The following is a 16,081-nucleotide window of genomic DNA, read 5'->3' on the forward strand; positions in this document are numbered from 1 at the left end:
AAAAATTTTTTATTTGACAGGACAGAGAAAAACTTGAGAGGGAAGGGGAGATAGAGAGAGAGAAAGACACCTGCAGACATTGCTTCATCCATGAGCCAATGGAGGGTTTAAAATGATGGTTTGATGACAGTTGGTTTGTTAAGTTTGAAGCATTATTAGAGTCTTATTAATATCATAACCATTTTATTAGTTATTAAGTATCAGTGATGAATTATTACCACAAGAGCATCGCTTCACCACTAGTAAAGTGTCCCCCCCCCCCGCAGGTGGGGAGCAGGGACTGCAGCCCAGGTCCTTGCACATGGTGATACCAGCACTTAACCAGGTGGGCCACCCTGTCCCCCTCTCCTTCTGTTCTGTCTGAATTCAAAAAAGAAAAAGTCCATTCAGAGCAATGCATTTCCAGCAACAAATACAACAAAATGGATTATGGGCCAAAGAAAGATAAAGAAAACTAACATGTAAAGAGTACTAATATCTCAACCTTTCTTTAGAGTCTGATTTATAGGTTTGGGGTGGATCCTATATGCTCATACTTTCACAGGCTCGACATACAATTGATTCCTATGTGTAGCCAGGGTTTTGAACCACTGTTTTACTGTCTTCCACCTAAAAAAACTAAGGCACAAGACACAGCTTACAATAAAAAGAGGAGAAAACCCCACTGATTTTCAGCTGACTCTACCTTCCAAGCACTCTCTGTTTCTCTCCAATGTGCGGGGTGTGCTTCCTACTCATTTGAATATGATCCCGGGCTCCCTGTATCAGAACCTAACTTAGGGCTGACTTTTCTTTTTTTTTTTTTTAAGTTTTTTTAAATTTTAATCTTTATTTATTGATTGGATAGAGACTGTCAGAAATCGAGAGGAAGGGAGAGAAACAGAGAGACACCTGCAGGCACTGCTTCACTACTTGCAAAGCTTTCCCCATGCAGGTGGGGACCGGGGGCTCGAACCTAGGTCCTTGCACACTGTAACACATGTGCTTAGCCAGGTGCACCACCACCTGGCCCCTCTTTTTTTTTTTTAAACATGTTTTTTAAAAAATATTTATTTTATTTATTTATTTCCTTTGTTGCCCTTGTTGTAGTTATTATTGTTGTTGTCATTGTTGGATAGGACAGAGAGAAATGGAGAGAGGAGGGGAAGACAGAGAGGAGGAGAGAAAGATAGACACCTGCAGACCTGCTTCACCACCTGTGAAGCGACTCCCCTGCAGGTGGGGAGCCGGGGCTCGAACCGGGTCCTTGTGCTTTGCGCCACCTGCGCTTAACCCGCTGTGCTATAGCCTGACTCCCAAGGGCTGACTTTTCATAAAGCACAGGCCTAACCTCATCACAACTACCAAGCCCATGTGATGTGTGAGAGATGGTTAGGTCTTCTCTTCAAAGGAACATGAAGAGAACAACTGTTTAGTACAAAAACTCTTTTTATAAATTGTTATCTATGACTACCTATAACCAATAGTTTTGTATTCTTTAGGTCAGCTCCTTGCAGTGCTTGCTAATCCTCCAGCAGAGACCCTCAGACTCTTTCCCCTCTTTCCTTATTTAGGCAACGGGGAGATTCTGAGCTCTGAAGCCCAGCCCAGGGGTGGAGGAGATAGTTCTGTGTCAGGTATAAAAGATGGGAGAAGGCTGAGGGGTGCTGCTGCCTGACTGCCACTGTTGGCGGCATGCCCTTTTGCAAAAGAATAAATGCCTTGCTTCAACTCCTTATTTTTTGTCTTGACAAGTAATTTTAATTGGATGTCATTTACAACAGATAATATCTAATGTCTTAGAGGATATTATACATAAAGGACAGAAAATCAATCGATTATTCAACAAAATGGGTGGAATGATTTCTTCTTCTTCTAGCATTTGCCGTTCTTCCATAGCCAGTTAACAGCATCAGGTTGAGCCTGATGTAAAGTTTCGAGACCTCTTTTGAATCTGGAGAGGTGGCAGTCGTTGACTATGTGGGTCATAGTCTGTCTGTAGCCGCAATGATTTCTAACTTTTAAAAAGTTGATTAATTAATTTAGTTAACCCTGGGACTTTACATTCGTGGATGATGTATATAGTTAAGAGACAGAGAAGCAGAAAGTGGGGAAAGAGGACAAGTTTAAATCACAGGACTTAAACTTCCTCCATTATGGTGGGGTCTGCCCCTATCTGGGCTGCACGTACATGGATCACTTAAAACAAGCTGTTTTTCCAGGTCTCACTCTTGGATTTCACCTTTCTCTCTTTCTCTTTTCTCTTTCGCCATCCCAGTCCCTTTCCCTTTCTCCTCCCCTCCCCCCTTCCCTTTCCCCTTCTCCAGCACTGCGCAACTCTGGTTTATGGTGGTTCTGGGGATTGAACCTAGGATCTTGGAGCCTCAGGCATGAAGGTCATTTATATTACCATTATGCTGTCTCCCCAGCCTGATTTTGCCTTCTTGCAGTCCATTGGCCACACAGTTATCAGCGTGACTGCTGACTGGCTCAGTTAACTGGCCCAGGTCCCTGGCTTGTTCCTCTAGGCATCCAAGGTCAAAGGACTCTCCAATTTAGCCTCAGAGCTGCACAAAGTCACACCCAGCCCTAATTAACATTTCCTTGGGCAACTGTCACACCTAGTGTTGTCACTCACTGCCCTCAGGCTAGGTTTTGCCAACTAGGAGTTGAAGAGGATTTGTGTGAGGGGATTATAGTCCATGGCCGGTGCGCCGCTATAAACCAGAGACAACCCGAACTGCCCCTGTGGCTACAGACAGACTATGACCTACATAGTCAACGACTGCCACCTCTCCAGATTCAAAGGAGGTCTCGAAACTTTACATCAGGCTCAACCTGACGCTGTTAACTGGCTACGGAAGAAGGGCAAACGCTAGAAGAAGAAGTATAGGGATTAGGATTAGGTTTGGGAACACCCTAAGGCCCGCATGTCAGAGAAGTCCTCTGCCATTTTTCCTTTTTTTTTTTTTTCTTGCATTCTTCCTTCTGTTGGAGATGTCTTTTCCAATCTGCTGTCTAGCTGGAGTAAGATTATCTTTTTTGGCCTTGCATTGGAGTAATAGCCACAAAAATGCATTGTCAAGACCTATATTAAGAAGTTTTCACGGGAGTCGGGCTGTAGTGCAGCGGGTTAAGCAGCAGGTGGCGCTAAGCACAAGGACCCGCATAAGGATCCTGGTTCAAGCCCTGGCTCCCCACCTGCAGGGGTGTTGCTTCACAAGCGGTGAAACAGGTCTGCAGGTGTCTATCTTTCTTTCCCTCTCTCTGTCTTCCCCCTCCCCTCTCCATTTCTCTCTGTCCTATCCAACAACAATGACAACAATAATAACTACAACAATAAAACAATAAGGACAACAAAAGGGAATAAATAAATAAAAATAAATATAAAAAATATTTTTTTAAAAAAGAAGTTTTCACATGATTGGGGACTTAGCTGAACAGGTCATATCTTGTACACCAGAAATTTCCACTTTTTCCAGAGGGCTACTATACCCCATCCCATAGAAAATATTTCTCTCTCTCTCTTCTCTCTCTATTTTATAAATGAAAATTGTCTTAGGATAAAGGAAGTTTTCCGTGTGCTTTCTCCTACAAATTGTGTGTGTACAGGTTTGATGTTGGGAATGTGCATTTCTTTATTAGCGAGAAAGATAGGAGCAGAGCATCCCTGATGCACAACTGAAGCCAGTGGTCAAACTTCCTACCTCATGTTCTTTAGCCCAGTGCTTTATACAGGGCACGCAATTTCATGTTATAACCTTTATGTCCTTAATTCAAGTTCATTTTGTGATCAGTGTAAGATAGGTTTCTTATTTATTTATTGGGAGATTAATGTTTTACAGTGGACAGTAAATACAATAGTTTGTACATGCATAACATTTCTCATTTTTCCACACAACAATACAACCCCCACTAGGTCCTCTGTCTTCCTGTTCCGGGACCTGAACTTGTAAGATAGGTTTCTAGTTCATTTTTTGGGGATGATAATATATATTTACCCTAGAACTCTTTTTCCCCCCCCAGCCTAAGTCTCTCTTCACCATCATGCACTAGATACCCAGCGTCCTCCTCCCCAGAGTCCTTTGATTTGCTGCAATACACTTCATCCTATGCAAGCTTCACCCAATTTTTCCCTTTTCTTTTTTTTTTTTAGGTTTCTTTCTTTTTATTTTTTATTTAAGAAAGGATTAATTAACAAAACCATAAGGTAGGAGGGGTACAACTCCACACAATTCCCACCACCCAATCTCCATAACCCACCCCCTCCCCTGATAGCTTTCCCATTCTCCATCCCTCTGGGAGCATGGACCCAGGGTCATTGTGGGTTGCAGAAGGTGGAAGGTCTGGCTTCTGTAATTGCTTCCCCGCTGAACATGGGCGTTGACTGGTCGGTCCATACTCCCAGTCTGCCTCTCTCTTTCCCTAGTAGGGTGGGTCTCTGGGGAAGCTGAGCTCCAGGACACAATGGTGGGGTCGTCAATCCAGGGAAGCCTGGCCGGCATCCTGATGGCATCTGGAACCTGGTGACTGAAAAGAGAGTTAACATACGAAGCCAAACAAATTGTTGAGCAATCATGGACCCAAAGCTTGGAATAGTGGAGAGGAAGTGTTAGGGGGTACTCACTGCAAACTCTAGCAAATATATATCTGCTCATTTTTTGAAAAAAATTCTATCTCTTCCTCTTTTTTGCCTTTGTATTAGTTATTTATTTAATAAACAAATGATTGGTTTTCAGAGAATGCTTTTCTCTAACACTGCTCAGACACTCCAGGTTCTGGCCCATCAGTTTGTCCTTTACCAGTATCTCTCAGCATCGGGACTCTGCCAGCCCCCCGGGTTTTTGCTCACTTCTATCTTTACCAACCTACCAGCCACTGCTTCATATTTCCAAACACATCTTTTTGCAGTGCATTTAACTTGTTTGAGTTAGATTTCTTGTAATTCTATCTTTTGTCATCTTTGAAGACTTAAAAAATTTTTTTTATTTATTTATTAATGAGAAAGATAGGAGAAGAGAGAGAAAGAACCAGACATCACTCTGGTACATGTGCTGCCGGGAATTGAACTCAGGACCTCATGCTTGAGAGTCAGACGCTTTATCCACTGCGCCATCTCCTGGACCACATCTTTAAAGACCTGATTCAGTTTTCAACAACTTTTATACCTCACATCAGCAACTTGCTTACTTTTGTCTGCCTTTCACATTGTTAGAGACTTCCTTTTATTTTATTATTTTTTAAATTTTTTAATGGTCTTATTAGGGAAATAATGATTTACAAAAGAGTTGTTTTCCCGTGGGCACAGTTTCTTATCTTTCCATGTTAGTTGCCTGCACACCACTACCACCACCAACTTGGGTCCACTTCATCATGGTGTATTGGGTCCCCAATGTCCACATAACTCTGCCCAGTCCAAGTTTCACCTTGTATTTTGCCTTTCTTTCTCCTCCTTCTCCTCCTCTTCCTCCTTCTCCTTCTCCTCCTCCTTCTCCTCCTTCTCCTCCTTCTCCTCCTCCTTCTTCTTCTGCTTCACTTACAGGTAAGATCATCCAATATTCATACATCTCCTTCTGACTTATCTCCTTTCTCCCTCCACTGTCTGCTGGAGATATTAGGCCCCTTTCTGCTTTGACACCTGCTGCAGTAGAACTTGGATCTGGCCCCTCACTGCCTCCTTGTGGTGATCACATCCATGGTTCCCACCCAGCTCTGTCTTCCTTGAGCTAGAGTACTTCATTGACCCTTGTATTCAGTGACACTAACTTGTTCTGCTCATTGTTCTGAAGATCTCCCTTCTTCAGTGTCTGATGGCTTCCTCAAAGTTTCACCTAATTCTCTATCCCCACATGAACAGGAAGTAGTGAATACTGGTTTAGTGCAGTTAAATAAAACCATTTAATTGAGTTAATATGTGGATATCATCTTGTATACATTAGGAGATAAATTCCACCTCATTCCATGGCACTGTTCTGTTACAGTAACAAAGCAGGCTATGTGATTATGAGGTTTTTTGTTTTCTGTTAAAGAAAAGGCATCGTGCTTTCATGATCTAGCTTTTTTTTTCTTCTTCTAACAATGGCATGTTTTGAAAATCTCTGTAAATCTCTAGTCTTTATAATTCTCTGAAGTCTTCATTCTATAAGCAGTTCATACTTTAATGAAGATTCTCTGTGATTAGGGAAGCAGCTCTGTATGTAAGAGGCAGGACTTGCATGCTTAAAGCCCCAAACAAGCTCCTCAGCACTGAGTTATGTGTGCTCTGGCCGATCTCTCCCTCTCTCTCTCTCTCTCTCTTAATCTCTGTCTCTGTCTCTCTCTCTCTCTCTCACACACACACACACACACACACACACACACACACACACACTCTGTGATGGTATCTCATAAAACAAATAAAGTGAATACATACTAAATCTTTTTAAAAGGGTCCTCTTCAGGGAGCACTGAGTTTGTGATAAGAATAGACAGAGAGGAAGCCAGAACCATGGTTGCATATTGAGTAAGTGCACATTTCACCATGTGCAAGGATCCAAATTCAAGTCCCCAGTCCCAACCTGCAGGGAGGAAAGCTTCCTAAGCAGTGAAACTGTGCTGCAGGTATCTCCCTTTCTCCCTCTCCCCTCTCAATTTCTTTCTTTCCTATCAAATAAAAGGAAAAAATGGCCACTGGGAGTAGTAAACTCATCATGCAGTAACCCTGGTGGCAATTAGAAAAAAGAATAGATAGAAGGGATCATTTTGATATTGTGACAGCACTGGAACTTGAAGTCTTTCTTATATACATGTAAAGATGTGACTCTGTACTCTTGAAATTTCATAATGGTGTAAACCAATAGTACGTTAATAGCTTTGGTTTAAATTTTTTTAATAAACTGCACCTTTTGTGGATCTCCTCTGACAGTTCCAACACTTCATCAGGTTATGTGTGAAGCATTTGAAACTTAAAAAGTTTTCTGTTACAAACAAACAGGAGGCTATCAGGAAGCAAATAATAAGAAAATTAGAACCTATGCGTGTATGCGTATATATGCATCTATATTCAGTCTTTTAAGTGAATATTAGGCTCAGAGACTGTAAAATAAAACCACAATAAAAGCATTTGAAAGAAGAAATGTATCTCTTTTAACTGTTCGTTTTTGAGATGGAAAGCTTAGTGCAAAATTTGGATCTTATTACAGAAAGCTTATGCAAATTAATCTCTACTGCACTCATAAAAAAGAAATTAAAAGCACTAATGTTGCATTTGGTGTATATACAGTAACATTTCCTAAATATCTTCTGGGCTTAAAACTAAAAATGATATCCAAGGCTTCCTTTTCCTCAGGCTAGAGCATTATAGGATTCAATTTTGAATCTGATAATGGAGGCACTTTTGTTACACAATAGCCCACACAGGAAATGGAGGAAGAACAGCCAGTTTATTGAAGCAGAGAAAAATGAGACACTTCAGTTAAATGTTTACTTCTGGACCTCTTTTGTTTGGTAGACAGAAATTAATTGAGCATCTAATTGTGTCCATTGCAAGAATGTGCCATCTTTCACAGTTTAAATTGACCATTTGTTGGTGGCCTCCTCTTAGTTTATTTATTTATTTATTTATTTATTTATTTATTTAATGTTTATTTGACTTACATGAGTAGAAACATGTCAAAGGCCTGACAAACCTTACCCTTTAAATTAACCAACTTACAAGGCTTCATTCTATATTTCAAATAATACTCCATTTTCAGTATTCACCAGTAGGTATGTGAATAGGCTTTTCTATTGTCAACAAAGTCCAAGTTTCCACTAGTATTTTCTCAGAGAAAAAAATATCACATAATTTTGAGGACCGGAGATCTGAAGTATAGGCTGTTTCATGATAAAAAGTTTCTTTTGGGCACATGGTGCAAAGCGCAAGGACCTGTGGAAAGATCCCGGTTCAACCCCCCACCCCACTCCCCACCTGCAGGGGGGGTCACTTCATGGGCGGTGAAGCAGGTATGCAAGTGTCTGTCTTTCTCTCTTCCTCTCCGTCTCCCCACCTCTCTCGATTTCTCTCTGTCCTATCTAACAACAACAACAGCAATGCCAACAACAATAATAATGACAACATAACAACAACAAGGGCAACAAAGCGGGTGTGGGGGGAAAGGTTTCCAGGAGCAGAGGATTTGTAGTGCAGGCACCATGCGCTTGCCCAGCAATAACCCTGGAGGAAAAAAAAAAGTTTCTTTTGAAGCAGTTTCATTATCAGAATTCTCTTTACATATATTTTACTTATTCATTAATTGGATAGAGACAATGATAGACTGAGATGAAAGCAAAAGAGAGAGAGGGAGAGAGACCTGCAGCACTTCATCACCATGTGTGAAGCTTCCTCTCTGTAGGGTGACAGGGGCTTGAACCTGGGTCCTTGCACATGATAATGTACGCTCAACCAAGTGTGCTACCACCTAGCCACATCAGACAGAATTCTCAATCACCCATCTCAGTCCATCTGTCATAGATATCCCTAATTTTTATTATAAGAAACCCACCCACAGACCCCCCCCAACTCCTCAGCCAAAAAAAAATCGTAGACTGGAAATATTCTTGTGTGACATTGGGAGAACTACCACTTTTCCAGTATAAATAAAACTTTGCCTAAACCTGTCAATATACTGTGAAGCATAAGATCAGCATCGATAAGCTTAGGATCTGAGGTTCCTCTGTCCCAAAGATAGAGCTTTGATTTCCTGGTCATCCTGATCTACCATAAGTTCACTAGGTCAGTAGTTCACTGTTTTAAAGACCAATGAAGGGGACTGGGTGGTCACCACTGGTTGAGTACACACACCATCATGTGTAAGGACCCTGGTTCAAGCCCCTGCTCCCCACCTCCAAGGGTGCTTCCTGAGTGGTGAAGCAGGCCTAAAGCTGGTCTTTCTTTCTCCCTCTCTACCTCCTCTTCCCCTCTCACTTTCTCTCTGTTCTATTTAATTAAAAAAAAAAAAAAAAGGCACAAGGACTGGCGTAAGGTGAAGCAGGTCTGCAAGTGTCTGTCTTTCTCTCCCCCTCACTGTCTTCCCCTCCTCTCTCCATTTCTCTCTGTCCTATCCAACAACAACATCAATAACAACATCAATAATAACTACAATAACAATAAAAACAAAAAGAGCAACAAAAGGGAAAATAAATAGATAAATATAAAAAAAGAAAAAAGAAAAGTGGTCCAGGAGGTGGTGCAGTGGATAAGGCTTTGGACGCTTAAGCATGAGGTCCCAAGTTCAATCCTCGGCAGCACATGTACCAGAGTGATGTCTGGTTCTTTATCTCTCTCCTATCATTTCTCATGAATAAATAAATAAACTTAAAAAAGAAAAAAAAAGAAAAGAAAGAAAGAAAAAGGAATAAAGGTCTGCCTGGAGTGATGGATTTGTAGTACTGGCACTGAGGGCCAGCGATAAACCTTGGTGACAATTAAAAAAGAACAGAAAACAAACAAACAAACAAAACCAACCAAAAAACAATGAAGCAAATAATTCTGACAAATATTCCAGTTCAAGTTCTGTTATGGTAACTATGAAGCTCAAGTTCCTGCTAATGGACAGTAGACAATGTTCCTAGATTCCTTTGCCTGTGTGTGTGTGTGTGTGTGTGTGTGTGTGTGTACATAAGCACGCATTTGTGCACACGCGGAGAGTGGCGACGTCAGGGGAAATGTGGAAGAAGTGATGATACATAAAGTGGTTCTTGCAACTTATGTGCATTATAAACTGTGATAATATATAAAAGATAAAGGATTAAGAAGAATGTCTGCTGGGATGATTTAGTGTTTGTTTACATTTCCTGTCAGTATATTCTGTAGTCACATTGAAACAGCAAGGCTGTCATAGACGATTAAGTAGAGCAAGTTCACTGCTCAATACAAGACCAGCCTCCTCCATGGTGGGTGGGCGTAGGTAGGTGGAGGTGGGGGTGGGTGATGTGGGTGATGAAGAGTGACTCCTATTCTGAGTAATTTCAAAATTGCTTGATCCTCCCCCATTTTCAGCCATGCCGTTTACTGAATATATCAGAGCAAAGAAAAAAAAAAAAGCTTATTTGTTTTGATTTTTTTCTCTACTTCAGTGTGTGTGTTTTTCTAACACTTTACAGCAGACTTATAGATCATGCAACTCATCCATTTAAAGTATACAATTCAATGACTTTTAGGTATTTATAGTTATATAATCATAGTCCTGATGACTTTTTTAAAAAAGATTTTATTTATTAATTAATGAGAAAAATAGGAGAGAGAGAAAGAACCAGACATTTCTCTGGTACATGTGCTGCTGGGGATTGAACTTGGGACCTCATGCTTGAGAGTTCAATGCTTTATCCACTGTACCACCTCCCAGACCACTAGTCCTGATAACTTTATTTATTTATTGGGATAGAGAAAGAATTATATTATCACTCTGGCACATGCAATCCTGGACTTCAAACTTGGGCCCTCAAACATGCAAGTCCTGTGCTTTACCCACTGAACCATCTTTCTGGAGGCAGCATTTTCAAGATTGCTCGAAGAAACTCTGTACCTCTGAACTATTGTGTCCTCTACATCACCTAGCCTGCCTTTAAAAACATCTCTCTCAATATCTTTTATTGCTCTAATGAATTTTCTGGATCTACCTAAAGTCCCAACTTTAGGAAGTTCAGAGCTCTGAGCCAAACCCTGTGCAGTATGATGGTGTTGAGGATCGTGGTCAGAATATTTCATGGTGAAATCAGGAGATAGTTCACCCGGTAAAGCACATATCACCACGCACAAGGACCCAGGTTAATGCAAGGACCACCATGTAGGGTGTCAGGGGGTGCTTTGTGAATGGTGGATTTATGCTGTGGTGTCTCTCTTCCTTTCTGTGCCTGTTCTCTCTCTCTCTCTCTCTCTCTAATCTGAAACTAAAAGGTTAAAAAAAAGAGTCTACCAGGAGTAGAATAACCACACAGGGACAAATCCAGGCACAAATCTCCTTGACTTTTTTTTTTTCTCTCAGTGTCCTAGTAACAAGAGAGCATTGTTATCAGCACATATTTCAAAATAGGAAGAAAGATATGCTTCCAGGACAAAGGATGGCCATGGAAATACATGAACAAAGCATAGCCATACTTATTAGCCCTGGTTTGGAAATGGCACCCCAGTTTGTAAGTCACTGTTCAGGATTTGCCCAGTGTGACATATGATACTGCTGGAGACCCTCTGAACATGGAGGGTCGAAGAAGTCCTTAGAAATGGCACTAATAGTAACTAGTGCAGTCTCAAATGTGCATAGCTTTCATGGCTCTTTCATTCCAACCCTTTTGTTCTTGACACACAAATAGGATGAGTTGGTTTCAATTACAACAGGACTATGGCTATTCAGAAATTAAAAGGCAGAATCTCCTATGAGACATATTACTCCAGTTGCTGTGTGGTGACAAATAATTTGAAGGAGATCTAGCCCTGATTGCTTGGACATGACCACAAAAGATTTGCGTTGTCAGATTTAATAAATTTTTGGGTGGAGGTAGATTAGGCTTTGAAGATCCAGGTTCAATCCTCCACACCACCATAAGCCAGAGCTGATCAATGCTCTGGTAAATTAATAATAATAATAATAATAATAAAATTGTTAACAACGTCATTTGTGACTTGTTCAGATAAAAACAACTTTGGTAGCCATATCTGCTTGTTTTTGGCAAAATTAGCATAGTTTTTTGGGGGAAATTAGGATAATAGCTCCTAACTGGTTTGGGATAGATCTGCAGAGTGGGAGTGGAGATTGATGATTTTCATCCATCGAGTGTGGAGTTCATGTAGAGAATCTGATGGAGAACCTGGTGGAGGGAAGATCCCAAGAGTCGGAAGGCCTGGATTCTGCTTTCAGTCCCTTGTGGGATCTTGAGCAAATCTCTAAACATGTCTGGATCTCAGGATCTGAGACTCAGTATCTCCAGATACATTCTGTTGAATTCCTAAAATTCCAAACCAAACCACCAAGTATGGATTTGAGAACTGGTACTTGTAGAAACAAGTCCCATCAGTCTTAGTATTTTGTATCTCATATGAGGCTATTATTTTTTTTTATTCGGCAAACTTGATTCGTACTGAATTGTGATTTCACCTTTATTATGCAAATAATGATCTGGATCTACATAAATTTCATACAGTGTTTCCCTCCTAAGTACACTAGATGGCATTGTAGGTGAGGCAAATCAAATTACAATAAATAAATAAAGAAAATAAAGAAAAAAGTAAAAAATGAAAAGAAAAAAAAACCCTTACCACATCCCCCTTTGAGAGAGAGAGGGAGAGACAGAGAAACACTGACACCAGTGCTAATTTTGGCTATTTAGAAAATGTGCATTCTTCACCAAGAGAGTCAGTGGTGGACATCTCCATTTAATGTCAGAGTAGACACTGGCTTTTAAACTTTATTACTGTGACCTTCTTAGATTGGTATCTAGTAGACATACTTTTTAGATTGGTAAAACTTCTTGTACTGGTATCTAGTATGTACATACACACATGTAAATAACAACTGAAATTTCACAAAGCAATACTAAGTTGTCTTTTCAATTTAATGGGAATACAGAGAGGGGGCTGGGTGGTGGCGCACCTGGTTGAGCGCACATGTTACAATGTGCAAGGACCCAGGTTTCAGCCCCCACCCCCACCTCCCGGGGAAAAGCTTTGCAAGTGGTGAAGCAGTGCTGTAGGTATCTCTCTGTCTCTCTCCTTCTCTATCACTCTCTTCCCCTCTCAATTTCAGGCTATCTCTAGCCAATAAATAAGTAAAGATAACTTGACAAAGATTAAAGCACTTCAATTAAAAAAAAAAGAAGGGGGGGGCTCTAGTTTATGGTGGTGCCCAGAGCCTTAAGGCAAGAAAGCCTTTTTGCATAACCATTATACTATCATCTCAGCTCAAAACAAGTCTTCTGACCTCTTTTGCATTCAGTGCTAATTCTACTGTATCTACACATCTTTTATAGAATTTTTATTTTTTGAGATATTTTTTAAATTAGTGATTTAGTAATGATTTACAAGATTATAAAACAACAGTAGTATAGTTCCACACCACACCCACCACCAAAATTCTGTGCCCGGAAGGATAACCACCATTTAAACTATGCTACTTCCGTAATCCATGAAGTTAATAATTTAAAGTGAAAAACAAGAAAACCGGTGATCTAGTGAACCTATCAAGAAAGAACAGATATTGCCTACTAGAATTAACTAAGGGTGACTTAAGTGTTTAATGCTACTTTTATTTGTAGAGAAAGAGAAAGGATTATATTGAGAGACTTTAGAGAACAACCCTGGGAGACACTGTGAAATTATACCCTCAGACCAGAAAATTAGAGAATAGACAGTTTAAGTGGTCATTTTTGTTTTTTAAAATTTGTTATTAACTGTTACAAGATTGTAAGACTACAATTTATAGTTCTTACCATACCCACCACCAAAGTTCTATATTCCTACTCTTCCACCTTCCAAAAATAACCACCAGAGTTCTTATATGTTTTGCTTGGATTTTTTTTTTTTTTGGCAGTTCTTGTAAATAAGATCTCTGGATTTCACAGATGAGTAAAACCATCTGGTAGTTGTCTTCAACTCTTTATTTATTTCACTAAGCATAATCACCTCTAGTTGCTTCCATTTTGTCTCAGATAACACAATATCATCTTTTTAGATTGCGGAGTAGTATTCCATGGAATATGTATCCCATAACTTCTTTAGCCAGTCATCTGATGATGGGCATTTAGTTTGCTTCCACTCTTTGGCTACTGTGAATAATGCAGCTATGAACATAGGGGTGCATGTGTCCCTTCTAATTAGTGTTTGAGTGTTCACTGGAAAAATGCCTAAGAGTGGTATTGCTGGGTCATAAGATAATTCTGTTGGGATAGTGTGACAGTAAAGGCCTAGAGGGAGAGGCTAGATCCTTATCCCCTCTCAGGTTTTAGCCCCAAAATGTTAGAATTATGTGACACAAAGTAAGTCAAGTTAAGTCAGGAGTGAAAAGAAAAGTTTAATATAGTAGCCAGAGGGAGGCAGGGAGAAAGGAGTCCCAGTTGGGAATAGAGAGCCCATCTAGGGGGAGCTAAGAGCCCTTAGTGGAACCAACAGGTTGGTCCTTACATAGAGTCCTGTTACATTGTCTGGCATGGGAAGGGTCATGGAATGGGTCATAGGACTTATGATTCATTTCTGGTTGGAGATGTCTGGTATAGGTAGGGGTAAATCTTCCTGTATGGGTGAGGGATCTGCTTAATCTCAGCACATCACCTCCTTGTTTCAGCAAGATAAGTTCTTCCTGTGAGAAGAGGGCATCAGGCCTCAGTATATTTCCTTCAAATTCCATTTTTATTTGTTTAAGGATTCTTGATTTTATGAAATTTCTAGTTTGTATAATGTCTTTGCTTTGATAAGAATTGTTATTGGGGAGAGTATATACTAGTAAACAAAAGTGATCACCAATAAATAAATAGATAAATAAATAAAATGTATGTTCTAGTCTTATAACACTTAAAAATATGAAAATGAAATAATATTTTAAGAATAGTTCCATAATTGGGGAAACCATAAAAAGGAAAGACTGACTCAGAAAAACCAGATTGGTAGTAACTACTTCTAGTGGTAACTACTTCTAGTGGGAGGAGAAAAAAGCATTTGTAAGTAACTAGTAAGAAAGTGGAACTTGCTCTGATTCTTAACCAGGGAAGAGGCATTATTTATTAATTACTATCTTAAAAAAAAGATTTTGTTTATTTTGATGAGAGAGAGACAGAGAGAACAATACAGAGAAAAAACAGAGCACTGCTGAGCTCTGGTTTATGGTAGTGCTAGGGACTGAATTTGGAACTTCAGAGCCTCAGACATAAAAATCATTTGCATAACCATTATCCTGTCTCCCCAGCCCTAGATTATTATCTTTATTACTTTATTACTGTTATTATAAATGAGTCAACACTTTGAATATTCTTCAATATAAATTGTATTTTACAACTACAAACAAATCATGACATTATTGTAACTGTCTTGTAGATTCTTGATCTCGTACTAAGCAGATTTAAATGGAGTTTTTATTTTTTTACCAGAACACTGTTCAGCTCTCATTTGTGGTGGAGCAGGGCATTGACTGGGATTTTGGAGCCTCAGGCCTGAGAGTCTCTTTGCATAACTATTATTCTGTCTACCCCCATCAATTAAATGGGCCTCTTAAGGACCTAGTGGGGGTTGTATTGTTATATGGAAAACTGGGAAATGTTATGCATGTACAAACTATTGTATTTACTGTTGAATGTAAAACATTAATTCCCCAATAAAGAAATTAAAAAAAAAATGGGCCTCTTAAAGTAGAAATCACCCAGGATCTTTTTTTTTTTTTTTAGTGACCTGCTACATATAGTTTCCTAAAGGGATTATCTTTGAGGCTAGCCATTTTTTTTCTTTAATTAATTGTTTATTTTTGATAGAGACAACAAGAAATGGGGAGAGAGAAAGACGCCTGTAATACAGCTTTCCTACTAGGGAAGCTTCCCCCAGCAGATCTAAATGGAGGCAGGTGGGATGCAGTTATTTATGCATGCATGGCTGCCTGTGCATTCAACTGGTGTGCCACAGCCCACCTCTTTGTTAATCAGATCTTTCCCTACAGAGGAAGTGGATTTTAGACAGACATAGTCAAATCTGTTGGTGCCATGTGCTCTAAAATGGAATGAAGTAACTCTTGAAATCACAGAAGAGAGTGGACACATCTAGCCCCAGCGATAACCTTGGTGGCAATAAAATAACGATAGTAATATTAAGGCATCGCTTTTTAAGAAAGCTCTGGACAAATACTGCATGTGTCAGAAACATGTTTGTGCATAGATTTCTGACATAGTTTAAGTCACTCAGGATCCATTCTTTTGCTTCTATCCAGTTGCATTCTCCTTGGATAAAGACAGCAGGTAAGTTATTTTCAAATAAGGAAAATTAGAGTTAAAGGAAATATTTTAGGAATGCTTTTCAGGGGGGTTTCAGATACTAAATAGTTAATACAGCACATTGACATTGTGAATTAATGCACAAATCCACCCAAGTTGCACAAAGGACATTATTATGCAG

General features: G+C 39.8%; 1 protein-coding gene across 2 annotated transcripts in view; it reads left to right on the forward strand.

The window, feature by feature from the left end:
• The window catches only part of KATNAL2 (katanin catalytic subunit A1 like 2), a 94,890-nt gene that overhangs the window by 1,325 nt on the left and 77,484 nt on the right, over nt 1-16,081 (forward strand). The window lies entirely within an intron of this gene.

The sequence above is a fragment of the Erinaceus europaeus genome, chromosome 15, assembly GCF_950295315.1.
Source record: "Erinaceus europaeus chromosome 15, mEriEur2.1, whole genome shotgun sequence".
Taxonomy (NCBI): Eukaryota; Metazoa; Chordata; class Mammalia; order Eulipotyphla; family Erinaceidae; genus Erinaceus; species Erinaceus europaeus.